At 36.5% G+C, this 17885-nt stretch overlaps 1 long non-coding RNA gene across 1 annotated transcript; it reads right to left on the reverse strand.

Annotated features, from left to right (window-relative positions):
* Positions 1–12519: 12519 nt before the first annotated feature.
* Positions 12520–14427, reverse strand: LOC140859415 (uncharacterized). The gene is made up of 2 exons (XR_012142885.1): positions 14058–14427; positions 12520–13350 (listed from the first exon to the last, which is right to left on the reverse strand). It is a non-coding gene; the product is annotated as an uncharacterized lncRNA (long non-coding RNA).
* Between the last annotated feature and the right edge of the window lie 3458 nt (positions 14428–17885).

Genomic DNA, 17885 nt, shown 5'->3' on the forward strand with positions numbered 1-17885 from the left:
TGAGCATGATTCGGATGATCTGATCAGGGTTGACAGTTTAACCTTGAGTCGTCCTAAACGCAGGGGTCAAAAGGATGAATTATACAGTAACCATATTCATGTAGGTTCTGAGTGTTGCAATTGTGACTCTTCGACCTATCCAAACATCGGGTATCATTGCTAGATGGTCACTTCGATTAGTACAGGAATTGGTTCTTGTGCTAGCGGCTTAGGTTCGAACCTGCAGGGTCACACACATTAGAGGTTCTTATCTGATCTGATGGCTGATGTAGAATCCTACATGTTTGGGACTCAGTGATCGAGAATCAAGATTCTCTGATCATGAGTTCCACACATTATGGGTACCGGGGTCAAGAGTCTCACTGGTTGGGACTTTTCGATCAGGGTTACATATCGATGAATTCTGATGCCTGATTGCCCATCGGATTTGGACTTAGTATTTATGAGAGATTTAATTAGTAATTTGATTACTAATTAAATCAATTTTATTGAGTAATTATTTTTGAATCAAGTCCAATTAAATTGGATTCAGTTGGGTTTGATCCGATTAGGTTAAGAGTTGACCTAATCGTCGAGATGGTTTGGTCCCTAATTTGATCAGGGGTTGGGCTTAATCAATTCCTGATTTAATTAAGATTTTATTGAGCCTAATTAAGCCTAATTTAGTTGAGTTTAAATTAGTCTAATTGGATCTAACTTATTTGGTTCAATTAGGTTGGTTTAAATAATTAAACCACCTTAACCCAATCTCCATGTGCCACCTCACTTCCATTGCACCCATTTGAATTCATGAGAAGGAACTTCTCATGAATTTTTTTCCTCACACCAAGCCCTCTCCATGCCCCACATTAATGTGCCATATGAATGAATAAGGATGATTGCTTGGCCATTCAAATTCAAAATAAAGTTTGAATTTGAATGGGCAATAAATCTTTGCACCTTATCCCTTTTTTTACGCACCATTTATTACATGAAAAAAAGTTTCTCATGAAATCACTTCATGCACAATTTAAGCCACGCCTCACACCTTTAGTGGATAAGGGATGAGTAGGTGTCCATTTGAATTCAAAATTTGATTTGAATTCAAATGTGCAATTACTCATCTTTATCCTTTCTTTTGGATAAGATGTTTGACGTTGTTATAAAAGGAGGAGAAGAGTGGGGCATGCAAGAAGAAGATTTTTGGAGAAAAATTTTGGGGCGTGAGAAGTCTTGTGCGTGAGAAGGAAGTCCATATCCTTCCAAGAGAAAAAGAAAGAAAAGTGGGTGCAAGGTTTTCGGTGAGTTTCCTAGAGTTTTAGCCTGGGGTTCGGAAAGTGAGCTACGAGTGTCGTGAGCCCACAAAATCTCAGGGAGATCTTTAACATCCTCTCAAGCACATCTGTTGATAATTTAGAGTGTCTGAAGAATCGATAGATATCGATCGAAGGAGTTCGATCAGCATCGGCCATCAAAAGGGCTCTACAACGAGCTAGCACTCGTGAGGAGTCGATCAGACTGGGAGCTTCATGTGGATGATCCACAGAGACTAGACATACTGTGTGGCTGCATCACGATGATCAAACTCTCCCGATGGTGATCAGATTGCGATGATCTACTACCCGCACAAAGGTATTATGTTCTGAACATATTACAGTAAAGTATTTACTGTTCGAATTTAAATTTCAAATTTAAATGCATGCATGCTATATATCATATTTAGATCCTAGTGTAGGATAAATTTATATTAATTAATTAGATTAATTAATATTTTTCTACTGTAAAATCATAATTTTAAAAAAGTTTTAAAATTACCATTTTACCCCTGCACTGAATTTCCCACAGTAGTGCCTTCACTAAAAGTTTTGGTTTGGTCTAACTATTAACATGCCAGAATTTAATACATCTAACAAATGAGTGATCAAGTCCGAGTGTGGCTCGGTCAACTTGACCATCATCAAAAAGACATAATTAAAGTAATATATTATGAATGATAATTTCGACAGTCAGATAAGCACCAGGCGTGTGGCACCTCCAATGATCATCTAAACTATTGGACTCATTATCATCCAACTTAATGAGAGGCTATGATTTAGTTATGACCATAACTATTTTATTTTTAGGAATCTAACAATTTTAAAAGATTTAATTAGTTGAAGAGATGAGAAAAGACTTGACCAGTTAATCTTAATCCTCCCACTGACTTCACCAAGTTAGATTAAAGAAGACTAAGCATAAGCTAATCCAGCCAACCAGTCATAAATCCTTTCACTGACTTCACCAAGTCATGAAGAGGACTCAAGACAAGTTGAACTAGGGGCACCTAAATCAGTCATACTGATTTCTTAATTAGCATGGGTCAACCCCAATCATTAAGCGATCTAATTAAAATATTATTCACCATGTTAGTCAGGTAAATGAGAGTGGTGGGAGGGATATGCCATTAACTCGATATAGATTCAATCTATGTGAGTAGCTTCCAATTAATGACCATCGATCAAAGCTATGATACTTACCTTAGACACCAACTGATTAATCATTTTTAATTTGATCAACTTATAGACTTGGGTTCGACTATGGAGCTACAATCAAAGTCCATATTGGTCTAATCAAAGATATGGACTTGACCAACTACTGAAAGAATAATACCCTACAAACCAATCGCATAAGGAATGTAATATGATATTTTCTATAATATCTTTCAGACTCATATAATTGATATTAATATATTAATAAAAAGATATTTTTAATTTATTATATGCTGCATATTTTTATTCTTAAGATTATAATGAATCCCATAGGTTCAGGCAATGGTTTTAGGGCCATGATGAGATCACGCTAGTGAGATCTAAATCTTTGATAGTCATGACTTTAAATATTCTTAGTCATTAGTTTATTGAGTCAGAGATTAATGATACCAATAAGACTGGCATGTCCTATGTATGCTCAGAAATGAGGGTGGTTGATCTCACAACCACTTGTGTGGTGACACTAATACAAAGAAATGGATGCTCATTAGAGAATGAGTTTACTGAATAGACCTATGAGAGAACATCAGATGGAGTCTTATTTATATGTCAGCTGATGATTCTCTAGTGGGAGTTGTGTAAGTGATCTTTTGACCTGAGATCGCCATGGTACCTTGTGTACATGAATCCATATTTTGGTTCACTTTCTAACTTAATTCTTTGATCTTTGTATGGGATGTTCTGGATATGATGAAGTATGTATAGAGATTGTGAGTGATCAATAAGAGATCAGTCACTCCTAATAAGGAGAGCGAACATCCTATGTGATCTCATAGGTCGGTGATTCTGGAAGTCCTTAGCCAAAGCAGGATGATAATTAGAAAAGAATTTTTAATGTATCATCGACTAATCATCACCTTCTGATCGAGATACATATAGATAAGTGATTGGGTTTGACATATTTTTATACCCACAGCTCATCTGGGATATTGTTTGACTGAAGGATTGAATTACACGATAACTTGCCACTGAAGGATATTTTGATAATTTTTTTATCAAAATTTTAAATCTTTTGGGTAGTCATGACATGTTGCTAGACATCAATCTTGACTTGTAGACTCATCAAAATTAAAAAAAATTAATTCAAAAATCAATTAAGAAGAGTCTTAGTTGATTGGGACTCTTCGGGTGACCTAATCTGATTGGATTAAAATTACGTCGAAAGTCTGGATCCACTACTAGCTAGATTTGAAATTCAATGGGTCACACACTTTGAGATTTGATCTTGATCTAATTTAATTAAGATTTAATATAAATTTTAAGGGTTAATTTGAAATGCTAGCAAATTGTATTAACCCAAGTTTCTAAATTGGTTTAGATCAAAGTGTTTGAGCTAACTTAGACCAGTTGTCTTTGACTTAATGGGATTGAGTCAATTTTGATTGGATTCTTATCTAACTTGAAATAGTTTCAAGTGGAGAAGGACTTCTCTGCACCCATCAAATGCCATTCCAAAAATAAATTGCTGCCCCACTCTAATTAGCATGTGAAGTTGTAGAGTCCTTCTTAATGAAGGCTCCTATCATTACACGTTGCCTTAAACTCTTATCCAGATACCTTTTGATTTAATGCCAAATTTATATGGAATTTTTATGAGGCATAGAAGAGGAGGAGTCCTTCTGTGTGAAGACTCTCTTGCACCAAAAATAATACATGATGAATTTTATTCACCATGTGAGAAAGTGGAGCGCCAAAGGTTGGTCCTTCTCACATCCCTTGGTCCTTCTCACGTCCCTTGGTCCCTTATTTAAATGGGACGTCCCATTTGGCTCATGTGCTAGGTTTTTGGGTAAAAATTAGAGATAAGTGGCATGTAAATGAGAGAAAAAATTCTGAAAATAATATGAGAAAAAGGTAAGAAAAAATTGAGTGGCAAAAGTTGTAAGAAGAGTGGTGAGAGAATTAACAAGTGTTGCTAGTGTGCCCTAGGGTTTGATTTTTCTATGTGTTAGAGCCCAAAATCAAATCTTAGGTTATGAGACATCTATAGAGTGTCTTCTTGGCATAATTTTGATGGCAAGATCGAAAGCAACTGGATTTTGATGTGATCGTTCCTTGAGTTCGAAGCCAGCAATGTTCTTGAGAAGATAAGGCTATGGCAGTGCACCAATTAGTTAGGACCTTGGCCAACTTTTGTGTGGATCACCATTGAGGAGCTTCTACTTTAGAGTCTTATGGAGATCACCAACGTGCCTCATTATCTTTTTGATAAAAGTAAAAAATTCTATCCTTTTGCATGCTTGTTTTGTTTTGATCAACATCGACAAGGTGATTCTAGAATTTGGATTTCGGCTCGATAGTTTTAACTGTTAAAGCTATTGACTTATTTAGTTTTAAAATTTTAAAAATCACTTTTTATTATGTGGTTGAAATCCAACAGTGGTATCAGAGCCACCCTTATTAGATTCGATCAAACAAGTACAAAGTTGTAGTGTAAAATTGTTCTTGTTCATATATTGCCAAGAATATTGTTTCAATTTTTAGCATTGGTCTTTAAAATCAAAAATTATTTTTGACTTTATAGAAACTATGAACTTAAATTTTAATTATTAAATTTATAAATTTATGATAATTTGAAATTTATATTATCATGGTAGTATCGATTTTTGGTTAAGGGTGTTATGCATACCTAATATGATTAGGGTTTGCTTTATTACTTGAATATGCTTGACATATGTTATGTCTTCTATTGCATTCTTATATGGTTTCTGATGTAATTATATAATTCTTATTATGACTTGTAGATGCATGCCTAATTATATAACATGTTTAGCACATGTTATATAGTTGTAGTTAGGATGTGCCGAGATCAGTTCAAAGATCCTCTTAAAAATTATATTAAGTTGTAATGTCAGGATTCACTTTTAATTCAAATGTCGAATTCATTAGATCAATTGATGTCAAGAAAAGTATAAAAAGTAGTTTTCTAATTAGATCCATATGCTAGCTTGATCAACTTTGTTGGTGTCTAAGAAAAGCTACGGAGAGCCTCCCACCTACTGACCTGATCAATTTGGTCTTATTGAATTTCGACTTAGATTGATTAGTGATGTAGACACTACAAGGACCTTCCTTCAAATTTGATCAATAGAGCATGTCAAGATCTTAGTGAGCTTGTTGTGCTACTCACAAGGCTTACTATAGAAATTGATATGATGTTGATTAAGTGCATATTGATGCTTATGGCATATTTGAATAGTGTTGCTTTGTTGTGCTATCCACAAGGATAGCATTGTTTAAGTATGACCATATGAGATTGAAGGGTTAACTTAACTAGAATACTATAGTTTGTTGTGCTATCCATAAGACTATATATGATCTAGAGGCAAGAGTGAAAAATATTAAGAATTGTATAAGTATAATTGGTAAAGAGTTACCTACTCTTAAACTTATGAATACTTGTTGTACTATCCATAAGGTATTTATGAGGAATAGAGATCTCAACCCCACTAAGAAATATTAGTATATTTTTTAATTTTCATATTTGAGGGCTATGAAGTTCGATAAAATAGTAAGAGACATAATTAGACAAAAGTCTTAATCTAGTTGTGCATGTCATCATGAGTTGTCTGCTTATATTGTGTTCTTATTATTATAGATTAACTACATATATAGCATCCTTACTATCACTTAGAGGCATACTAGATGCAAAGAAATTGATCAGACCAAGCTACGTCGACTGGTTAAGAAACTTGAGAATTATTCTCACTCAGGAGAAAGTCTCCTACATTCTGGATACACCTACATCTGATACAATCGAAAAAGATACTTTCAAGGAGGAAAGGGCTATATACAAGATGTGGAAAGAGGACAGTGTGACTGTCAAATGTATCATGCTTGCCTCGATGAGCAATGAGCTTCAGAGGCAGCATGAGGACATGGATGTTTCCTCTATACTCCTTAATCTTAAGAAATTATATGGGGAACAAAGTAGAACCACTAAATATGAGATATCTGAGCAGTTATTCCGTGGCCGCATAACTGAAGGCACCTCTGTGTAAATGTATATCCTGAAGATGATTGATTTGATCACTCATCTGAGATAACTTTGCTTTGCCATGGACGATGAACTGAGTCAAGTTTTGATCCTATAGTCTCTCTCCAACTCTTTCTCTCAGTTTGTCATAAATTACCATATAAACAAACTGAGCACTAGCCTGCCTGAGCTGCTGAACATGTTAAAAATAGCAGAGAGCCATTTCAAGGATGAAAAGGCTCTGATACTTCTCATCGATAAGATCAACAAGAAGAAAGGCAAGAAGGATTCTAAGAAAAAGATAAACTCTAAGGCTAGCATCTCCAAGAAAAAAATGAAGTTCTCCACTAAAGATACTTGCTATCACTGTGGCCAGGAGGTCCACTGGAAGAGAAATTATAAGAAATACCTTACAACCGTGAAACCAGCAAATGTTACTAAAGGTTTGTATATGATACAAACTAACTTATTATTAAGTACTTCATTTTCAGATTTTTGGATATTGGATACCGTCTGTGATTTACAGCTTTATAAATTATTGTAGGGTCAGTAGGAAATAAAGAGTCTGAATAAAGGTGACTTTGAGCTGTTCGATGCTAGTAGAGAGTCCATTCAGACCGAAGCCATAGGAACCAAGATTTTGAAGTTGTCTTCGAACAAAATTTTGGAACTAAAGACTTGTTATTATATCCCTAATATCGTTAGAAATATTATTTCTATACCATTGTTATTGAAACAAGGTTTTGAAATAAAAGCAAAGAACAATAGTTGTTCTATATATTTTTCTAATGAATATTATGAAAATACATATATTGATAATGGTCTTTTATTTCTATCACTTAATGATAATGTACTTCATGTTGATAATATGAAGAAAGGAAAGAGAGAGGATATGAATGTCACATACCTCTGGCACTGCCAACTTGGCCATATAAATGAGTTGAGAATTAATAAGTTATACAAAGATAAATTCTTTGATCCTTATGATTATGAATCATATGAAACTTATGAATTTTGTTTCATGAAAAAAATGACCAAGACTCCATTTACTGGACACGGAGAAAGGGCGAGTGACATATTGAACCTTGTACATACTGATGTATGTGGTCTAATGTCGACTTAAGCCAGAGATGGATACTCTTATTTCATCATATTTACTGATGATAAATCTAGATTTGGATATGTGTATTTAATGAAATACAAATCTGAAGCCTTTGACAAATTTAAAGAGTATCAAAGAATGGTTGAAAAACAAACTGATAAAAGTATTAAAACTCTTCGATCTGATTGAGGAGGAGAATACTTATCCAGTGAGTTTCTCAATTTTTTAAAATAAAATGGAATACTCACTCAATGGACACCTCCTTATACTCCACAATTACATGAAATTATGGAAAAGAGAAATCACACCTTATTAGATATGGTGCGGTCCATGATGTATTTCACGGATCTTTCGATATCCTTTTGGGGATATGCTCTCGAGGCCGCAGCATATGTCTTAAATAAAGTGCCTTCTAAATCTATTTCTGGCACTCCATATGAGATATGAAAAAAAAAAGATCCAATCTTAAGCATCTTAAGATTTGGGGTTATCTGGCTTATGCGAAAAATATTAAGGACATAAGCTGGATGCTAGATCAGAAAAATATAGATTTGTGGGTTATCTCAAGGAGAGTATTGGATACTACTTCTACCATCCTACTCTACAAAAGGTGTTTGTTGGTAGACAAACTATTTTCTTGGAGAAAGAGTTTATCCAAGAAGGAGGCAGTGGGAGGTCTGTTGAACTTGTGGAAGTTTAAAACCTACAATCCATCCAGGATTCACAAACTGATTCTCAACCAAATGTGCCCATTGTTATGGCACAGCCACTACACACACCTCCTCTCCGAAGGTCAAGTAGAGTGCATAATGTACCACTCAGATATGGATTTGTTATTGAGAATGATAATACATCCTACATCATTGAAAATGATGATCCCACGACCTATTCGAAAGCTATCATGAGTAGTGACTCTGACAAATAGCTTAATGCCATGAAATTTGAAATGGACTCCATATATACCAATCAAGTTTGGATTTTGATTGATGCGTCTGAGGGTGTGACCCCAATAAGCTGCAAATGGGTCTTCAAAAGGAAGATTGGAGCAGATGGCCAGGTAGAGACCTATAAGGCCAGACTGGTGGTAAAAGATTTCAGACAAAAATAAGATATTGATTATAAAGAAATTTTTTCGTTGGTAGCCATGCTCAAGTCAATTCAGATAATGCTTGCTATTGTAGCATACCATGACTATGAGATCTGACAGATGAATGTTAAGACTGCCTTCTCAATAAAAATCTTGAGGAAGAAGTCTATATGACTCAGCTAGAGGGATTTGTCTCTAGTGGGAGAGCAAATCAGGTATGCAAGCTAAATAGATCTATTTATGGATTAAAACAAGCATCAAAGAGCTGGAACATCAGTTTTGATGAGACAGTCAAATCATTTGACTTTATCAAAAATATGGATGAACCTTGTGTGTACAAGAAAATAAGTGGGAGTGCTGTTATCTTCCTGATCTTGTATGTGGATGACATACTGCTCAATGAAAATGATATCCCAATGTTGCAATTGGTCATGACATGGCTATCATAAAAATTTTTCATGAAAGACTTGGGTGAAGCATCCTATATATTTGATACAAAGATCTATAAAGATAGATCAAAAAGGATGCTATGCTTGTCCCAGTCTAGGTACATTGATCTTGTATTGAAGAGGTTCAACATGGAGGAAAGTAAAAGAGATTACTTGTCCATAGGTCATGGTATACAACTCTGTAAGAAGATGTCTCCTAAGACACCTGAAGAGAGAAATAGAGTGAGTTCAATTCCTTATGCTTCGGCTGTAGGATCAATTATGTATGCTATGTTATGTACCAGGCCTGATGTGGCTTATGCCTTGGGCATTGTAAGCAAATTCTAGGCTGATCCCTGAGAGGATCATTGGAAAGCTGTGAAAAACATACTCAAGTACTTGAGAAGGACTAGAGATATTTTTCTAATATATAAAGGATCTGATTTAAAACTAAAAGATTATATTGATTCTAGTTTTCAATATGATCCGGATGATAGCAAATCTATATCTAGGTATGTGTTCACTCTATATGATAGTACAGTAAGTTAGAAGAATTTTAAATAGCAAACTATTGCTGACTTGGTCACTGAGGCTAAGTATATTGCTGCTAGTGAGGCTACTAAGGAGGCCATCTGGATGAAGAAATTCATCTCAATATTGGATGTAATTTCAGGGATTGAACAACCAGTACCCCTTTATTGTGATAATACTGGGACAGTTGCTCAAGCCAAAGAACTAAGGTCTCATCATAAATTCAAGTACATCCCAAGACAGTTCTACCTCATTCGAGAGATAGTCGAAAGATGCGATGTGATCGCAGAGCAAGTTGACATCAAGAACAACATAGTGGATTCGTTCACTAAGGCCTTGTCAATACAGTAGTTTGACCACCACCTTGATAGCATGGGCATCAAGTATAGGGGCGATTGGCTTTAGTGCTAGTGGGAGATTGAAAAAATAATATCCTACAAGCCAATCGCATATAGAATGTGATAGGGTGTTTTCTATAATTTATCTTCCAGACTCATATAATTGATATTAATATATTAATAAAAAGGTATTTTTGATTCATTATATGCTGCATCTTTTTATTCTTAAGATTATAATGAACCCCATAGGTCCGGATAATAGTTTTAGGGCTGTGATGAGATCATGCTAGTGAGACCTAAATCCTTAATAGCCATGATCTTAAATATTTTCAGTCATTGATTCATTAAGTCAGAGATCAATGATATTGATAAGACTGGCATGTCCTATATATGCTCAGAAATGAGGGTGGTTGATCTCAGAACCACTTGTGTGGTGACACTAATACAAGGATATGGGTGCTCATTAGAGAATGAATTCACTGAATAGACCTACGAGAGAACATCAGATGGAGTCTTATTTATATGTCAGCTGATGATTCTCTAGTGGGAGTTGTGTAAGTGATCTTTTGACCTAAGATCGCCATGGTATCTTGTGTACATGAATCCATATTTTGGTTCACTTCCTAACTTGGTTCTTTGATCTTTGTATGGGATATTCTGGATGTGGTAAAATTGCATGAAGGTTGTGAGTGATCAATAAGGGATCAGTCACTCCTAATAAGAAGAGCGAACATCCTATGTGATCTCATAGGTCGATGATTCTGAAAGTCATTGGCTAAAGCAGAATGATAATTAGAAAAGAGTTTCTAATATATCATCGACTGAATCATCACTTTCTGATCGAGATACATATAGATAAGTGATTGAATTTGACATATTTTTATGCTCACAGCTCATCTGAGATGTTGTTTGACTGAAGAATTGAATTACACGGTAACTTACTACTGAAGAATATTTTGATAATTTTTTATCAAAATTTTAAATCTTTTGGATAGTCATGAACATTGCTAGATATCAATCTTAATTTATAGACTCATCAGAATTAAAAGAGTTTAATTCAAAAATTAATTAGGAAGAGTCCTAGTTGATTGAGACTCTTCGGATGACCTAATCTGATTGGATTAGGGTTACGTCGAAAGTCTGAGTCCACTGCTAGCTAGATTTGGAATCCAATGAGTCACACACTTTGATATTTGACCTTGGTCTAATTTAATTAAAATTTAATACAAATTCTAAGGATTAATTTAATATGCTAGCATATTGTATTAATCCAAGTTCCTAAATTGGTTTAGATCAAAGTGTTTGACTAACTTAGACCAGTTGTCTTTGACTTAATAGGATTGGATCAATTTTGATTGGATTCTTATCCAACTTGAAATAGTTTCAAGTGGAGAACTTCCTTGCACCCACCAAATTCCATGCCAAAAATGAATTGCCACCCCACTCGAATTAGCATGTGAAGTTGTAAAGTCCTTCTTAATGAAGGCTCTTATCATTACACATTGCCTTAAACTCTTATCCAGATACCTTTTGATTTAATTTCAAATTTATGTAGGATTTTTATGAGGCATAGAAGAGGAGGAGTCCTTCTATGTGAAGGGTCTCCTGCATGAAAAATAATACACAGTGAATTTATTCACCATGTGAGCAAGTGGAGCGCCAAAAGTTGGCACCCCTTGGTCTTTCTCACATCCCTTGGTCCCTTATTTCAATGGGACATCCGATTTGGCCCATGTGCTGGATTTTTAGGTAAAAACTAGAGATAAGTGGATGTAAATGAGAGAAAAAATTTTAAAAAAAATCTGAGAAAAAGGTAAGAAAAAATTGAGTAGCAAAAGTTGTAAGAAGGGTGGTAAGAGAATTAGCAAATATTATTAGTGTGCCCTAGGATTTGGTTTTTTCATGTGTTGGAGCCTAAAATCAAATCCTAAATTATGAGACATCTATAGAATATCTTCTTAGTATGATTCTGGTGGTAAGATCAAAGCAACTGGACTTTGGTGTGATCGTTCCTTGAGTTTGAAGCTGGCAATGTTCTTGAGAAGATAAGGCTGCAGTAGCGCACCGGTTAGGAAGGACCTTGGCCAACTTTCGTATGGATCACCATTGGAGGACTTTTACTTTAGAGTCTCGTGGAGATCACCAACATGCCACATTATTTTTCTGATGAAAGTAAAAAATTCTATCCCTTTGCATGCTTGTTTTGTTTTGATCGACATCGGCAAGATGATTCTAAGGTTTAGATTTTAGCTCGATAGTTTTAACTGTTAAAGCTATTGACTTGTTTAATTTTAAAATTTTAAAAATTATTTCCACTGCATAGTTGAAACCCAACAATTACAACTATTGAAATTGATCAAGAGAATAATTGATCCAATTAGAATTAACTTTTTAATTAGATTTGATCAATTACTAACATGGTCCATTACCAATGATTTCTTGTTGGGTTCCAGTGAGATGTAGTGGAATATGAATTTCAAAATTTTTTGACATACATACAATAATGAAAACAAGGTTTAACATTTAAACACAACCATCGAAACACAAAAATCAAGGAACCCCTTGATGATTACAATCAAATCACAAAATCAAGCATATGAGGAGAAGACCAAAAGTCATATACCACCATGAAGACCATAAACTAGTGATTTTAAAATCTCCATGAGACTCCAAAGCAGAAGCCCTCTAATGGTGATCCACACAGGATTGGTCAGGGCCCTTCCCAACTCATCATGGGGCTGCAGCTTTCTTCCTAAGTGCGCTGCTGTCCGTCCTTCACAAGAACGATGTGCACCACCACTTGTATGCCTTCATACCTCTATTAGTACTACTCTAGAAATATTTTCCTAAAGTGTCACACCACACTCTAATCAGATTTTATGTTCAACACATGAACAATTTGATCTTAGGATAAGTATCTCATACTTTTCTTTTTTTTCTCCCTTCCTTTCCATTTTCTCTCCCTCTTTTTCCTTTCCTTTTTCCCAAATTTTTTTTATTATTTCCTCTCATTGTCATACCCATCCTCAACAAAAATAGCATGCTAAATCTAGTTGTGGCACCCCGTTTAAATAGAAAACAAGGGGCATACCATGGGACGCCAACTCTTAGCATCCCTTAATTATTACATGCCACAAATAAATTTTTATCCATAGAATCCAATGAGATGGCATGGAATAGGAAGTGATTGACCAGTAGTAGGACTCTTCCTCTACCTAAAAAAAATAAATCACCATCACATGGTGCATGGAATAAAAGGGAGAGTGTGAAATACCAAGAGTCCATGATAATCCGGACTCTTCCATATTCAACACAAATATACGGCATCCCATTATTATTTGGCATTCAAACTCCTTCCAGAAGAAGGACTCTCCTTCCTCTCTGCATCCCAAAATTTCAAGGGTTATCTAATGACACAATGAATTTAAAAATATGTGAAAATAAAGGAAAGAAATAAAAAGTTTTAAGTGAATTGGACTCTTCCAATTCAAACGCCAAATAATGGGGCGTCCCACATTTATTTTGGCATGGAGTTCCTTCCAAGAGAAGGACTCCACTTCCTCTTCCATGTCTCATATCCCAAGGCACCATCTGATGGTGCACAAAAAATAAAGAATGCATGAACATGTAAGAGAATTAAGAGGAGTGGAAGAGAAGGACTCCTCTCCTTAACACCAAAAATAAATGTGATGCCAACAAAATTTATGCATGTGGTTTTGATGTGGAGGAGGCTGATTCCACATGGAATACTTTCACAAAATCAGATAAAATCAACTTAAATTAGATGGTTCAAACCCAATCATATTAGGTCAAGGCAACAAGACTAGGTTAGCATAAACACCTTTGCACTAAACCCAATTGGAAACTTGGGTTAATTCATGTGCTAGCTAAAGGAATAACCACATTTTTCCTGTGTAGGATCTTCCAGATTTCATCAAATATGGGGTAGAATAAATTTTAAATTTTTATCTTACACTATTTCAGATCTAATGTCTATTAGATCTAATTTTATTATCTAATATTTTAATTTTAAAATTAAATCTAAAAGTATGAGAAACATAGACATACCTCAAGGGTAATCTAATTACCTTGTAGATGATCGCAGCACTGCCTGAGGTTCTGATGTAGCCATGCAAGCACCTGGCCTCTACCAATATCCACTTAGGTAGGATCTAGAACATCTTCTCCTCATGATTCTATGCTCTAAAAATCAGATCTAAATCTGATTAGGAAGATCATCAAAAGTCTTCCTGAAGTTGGAGCAGCAGCCTGTCGAAGAAGTCCTGTAGCCTTCTGTTCCAGGCGTCACCACGCCTTGCACCTATGCCAGATGAATGTCCAACTTCTTGGACATGAAGAGGAAAGAAAGAAGAGTAGGGAGGATGTGGAGAAGAGGGGAGAGGGTGGCAGCCAATGGGTTTTTTGCACAAAATAAGTTCTACCCCGAAACCCTAGGTGCAGCAGGGTTTATATAGACCCTGTATGCTGCGCAGTGCCACATCATTCGACCAATAAAAAAATTCCAATAAATTATGGAAAAATTCTGATTGGTGGAGTGATATTATCTGATCACATCAGATAAGAATCCCCATACTCTCTCCTATGTTGGTGCCAACAATGGATAGGCTCAAATAAGGTGGCGCCAAAGAGTCCAAGTTTATCAGGACTCTTTGGTTCTTATCCATTTGGGGCGCCCACTTAAATCCAATTGGGCTCATGCCATAATCTGATTATGGCACCCAATTTGATTAGGTTTAAGCATGTGGACACTCCACAAAAATCCTCCAATAATTTTCTTCAGTTTAAGACCCATATGTCAACTTTTGACAGATGTCCTAAAATGAAATTGACAGGTGCTAGAAATTAGCAGGTGTTGTCTTAAATTCATCTCATGAATTAAGACAAGCCTTTTTTGAGCTGGACAAGCTTTATTTAAATTGAGAGAAACTTTTCCAAGTTCTTTAGATGAGCCAGATCACATTTGGCTCAGTAGAGACAGAAAAGATTACACGAGGAGAAAGTTAGGCTCAATCGAGTGCTAGCACGATTTCCTTGAACCTAATTGGATCTTATCCAAATCAATTGGGCTAGCCAATTGATGACACCCAGACCCTAACCCTTATTTGTGTGATCCAGTTAGGTTCAATTCTGTATGGTAATGAGACATGTCATGATCTCATCATCGACATCATCGAAACTCCTTTCGATGGACCAGAACTCTTTCGATTCAGACAATTAGAATGATCGATCATCAAAATCATTCTAATTACTCCCAAAATCCACCAGTGACACCTAGCAGTATATGGTGGCAACCCATCAGAATTGAAGATGAACCTCTCAGTGCAGCTACCTGTGTGATTGAGTTCCTCTATCATGAGTCCCGACTGAATTAGGGTTAAGGTGAACTCGTCAAATCCAACATCAGTCATATGAATCAATCGATCGATCCGAGTCCGATGTGAAACCCCAATAGAAAACTCTTTTCCATTATTTCACTCTGCCATGGCCATGGGCTTAAGGACTCGATCTTTCAATCACCATAGGACTACTCCTCTCATCTATCGAGGTTGATAGATCCCATCTTGATGCGATCTAATTCCTACAATGAATATGCTGCAGCCAACATACACCTCAGGGTCTTGGATGGCTAGGAGACCGAGTTATGGTGTAGTCAAACTATAACACACTCAAGGTGAACCGATGATGCACCTCAGATCAAAGAACTAGACACACAACTGCAGCATCGAGCTAGTCATCGATGAGAATGTAGACTTCCTTATGACTGCTCGAGGTGGTCACGCTTAGTACTCTCATTCTCAACGAATACCTGTACTCTCGCTCTGGTGTCTCCACATCGTAGACTCAAGACTCATCTATCCTAAGGAAGCGATCGTACACCAACCTTCCAGATCAATCACCATCCTCATGATAATCCTATGGTCAGGAGCAGCTTATGAGTTAGTTATGTAAATTCATGCCTTAAATTTTTAACTCTTGAAAATATGAATTAACATTCCCACTAACTCAAAGGATGTATCACAGACACAATGTACACAATGTGATAGAAGAATAATCTTTTTATTCATTTATAATCAAAATTATAATTTTGCCCTTAGATATGTACATGAATGTGTCAGTCGATCTGGCATCTAGGGCACACATCTTGCAAACTCCCACTTGACCTAATGCCAATTGGCTACATATCTAAGTCCCATCTGCTCAAGGTGGGCTTCGATCTTCTGTGGGCCCAATGGCTTAGTCAGTAGGTCTGCCACATTGTCTGTGGAGTCGACTCTCTTGACCTCGACATAACCCTTTTCGAGGTAATCACGGATCAGATGGAATCACCGTTTGATGTGCTTGGACTTCTGGTGAGACCTTGGCTCCTTAGCTAGGGCTATGGCACCATTATTATCATAGTAAAGAGGTATGGCATCCGATGACATCACTCCAAGCTCTGCAGCAAACTTCTTATACCAGAATGCTTCCTTCACAGCTTTCGATGCAGCAATGTACTCTGTCTCCATGGTGGAATCTGCAATCACCATTTGCTTGGAACTCTTCCAGCTAACTGCACCACCATTACAAATGAACAGACTCTCAGACGTCGACTTTCGATCATCTATATTAGACATAAAGTCTGAGTCTGTATATCCATGAATCTAGAGTTCTCCATTCTCAAAGACTAGAAACATATCCTTAGTCCTTCTCAAGTACTTAAGGATACATTTCATAGAAGTCCAGTGCTCTTCACCTGGATTCGACTGATATCTGCTTGTGACACTCACAGCATGGGCTATATCAGGTCGTGTACATAGCATGACATACATGAGGCTCCCTATTATCGAAGCATAAGGAATCTTGCTCATGTGTTCAATCTCCTCAAGTGTGCTAGGGCACATCTTCTTGGAGAGATGAATGTCATGTCTAAAAGGCAATAAACCTCTTTTGAAGTTTTCCATGCTAAACCTCTTTAGCACCTCCTCTATGTACATCTTCTGTGAAAGTCCCAGCATCTTATTTGGTCTATCTCTATAGACCTTAATACCCAGTATAAAGGATGCCTCTCCTAGATCTTTCATAGAGAACTCCTTAGACAACCATATTTTGACTGAGATCAACATGGGAATGTCATTCCCAATTAGGAGGATGTCATCCACATACAATATGAGGAAGACAACTGTGCTCCCACTGACCTTTTTGAACACACATAGTTCCTCCTCGTTCTTGATGAAGCCAAACATTTTGATCACATCATTGAAATGAGTATTCCAACTCCGAGATACTTGCTTAAGTCCATAAATGGACCTTTGCAGCTTGCAGACCTTGTGATCAACATCACTGGATGTGAATCCAAGCGGTTGTTCCATATAGTTATCTTCCTCAAGATGTCCATTTAAGAATGCCATTTTCACGTTCATCTGCCATATTTCATAATCGAAATAGGTTGCAACAGCAAGCAATGTGCGGATGGATTTTAGCATGGCTACGGGCGAGAAGGTATCCTGATAGTCAATACCTTCACGCTGACTATAACCTTTCGCTATGAGCCTAGCCTTGAATGTCTTCACATTCCCATCTGCACCTATCTTTCTCTTGAAGATCCATTTACACCCAATAGGTACAATATCTTTAGGTGGATCTACCAAGGTTCAGACTTGGTTTGAGTGCATCGAGTCAATTTCTGATCTCATTGCCTCTAACCATTTCTCGAAATCGATATCTGATATCGTCTCGTCATAGATCTTGGGATCATCACCATGAACCCCATTTTCCGTGAGGAACATTTTCTCTACATCCTCTTATATGGTACCTAAGTACCTTTCAGGAGGACGGGAAACCCTAATCGATCTACGAGGTGGAAGAGGTTGTGTTAGGACTGGTTCTAATTGATTGGGTTTCTCAGGTTCTTTAGC

The sequence above is a fragment of the Elaeis guineensis genome, chromosome 7 (assembly GCF_000442705.2).
Source record: "Elaeis guineensis isolate ETL-2024a chromosome 7, EG11, whole genome shotgun sequence".
In the NCBI taxonomy this organism is placed as follows: Eukaryota; Viridiplantae; Streptophyta; class Magnoliopsida; order Arecales; family Arecaceae; genus Elaeis; species Elaeis guineensis.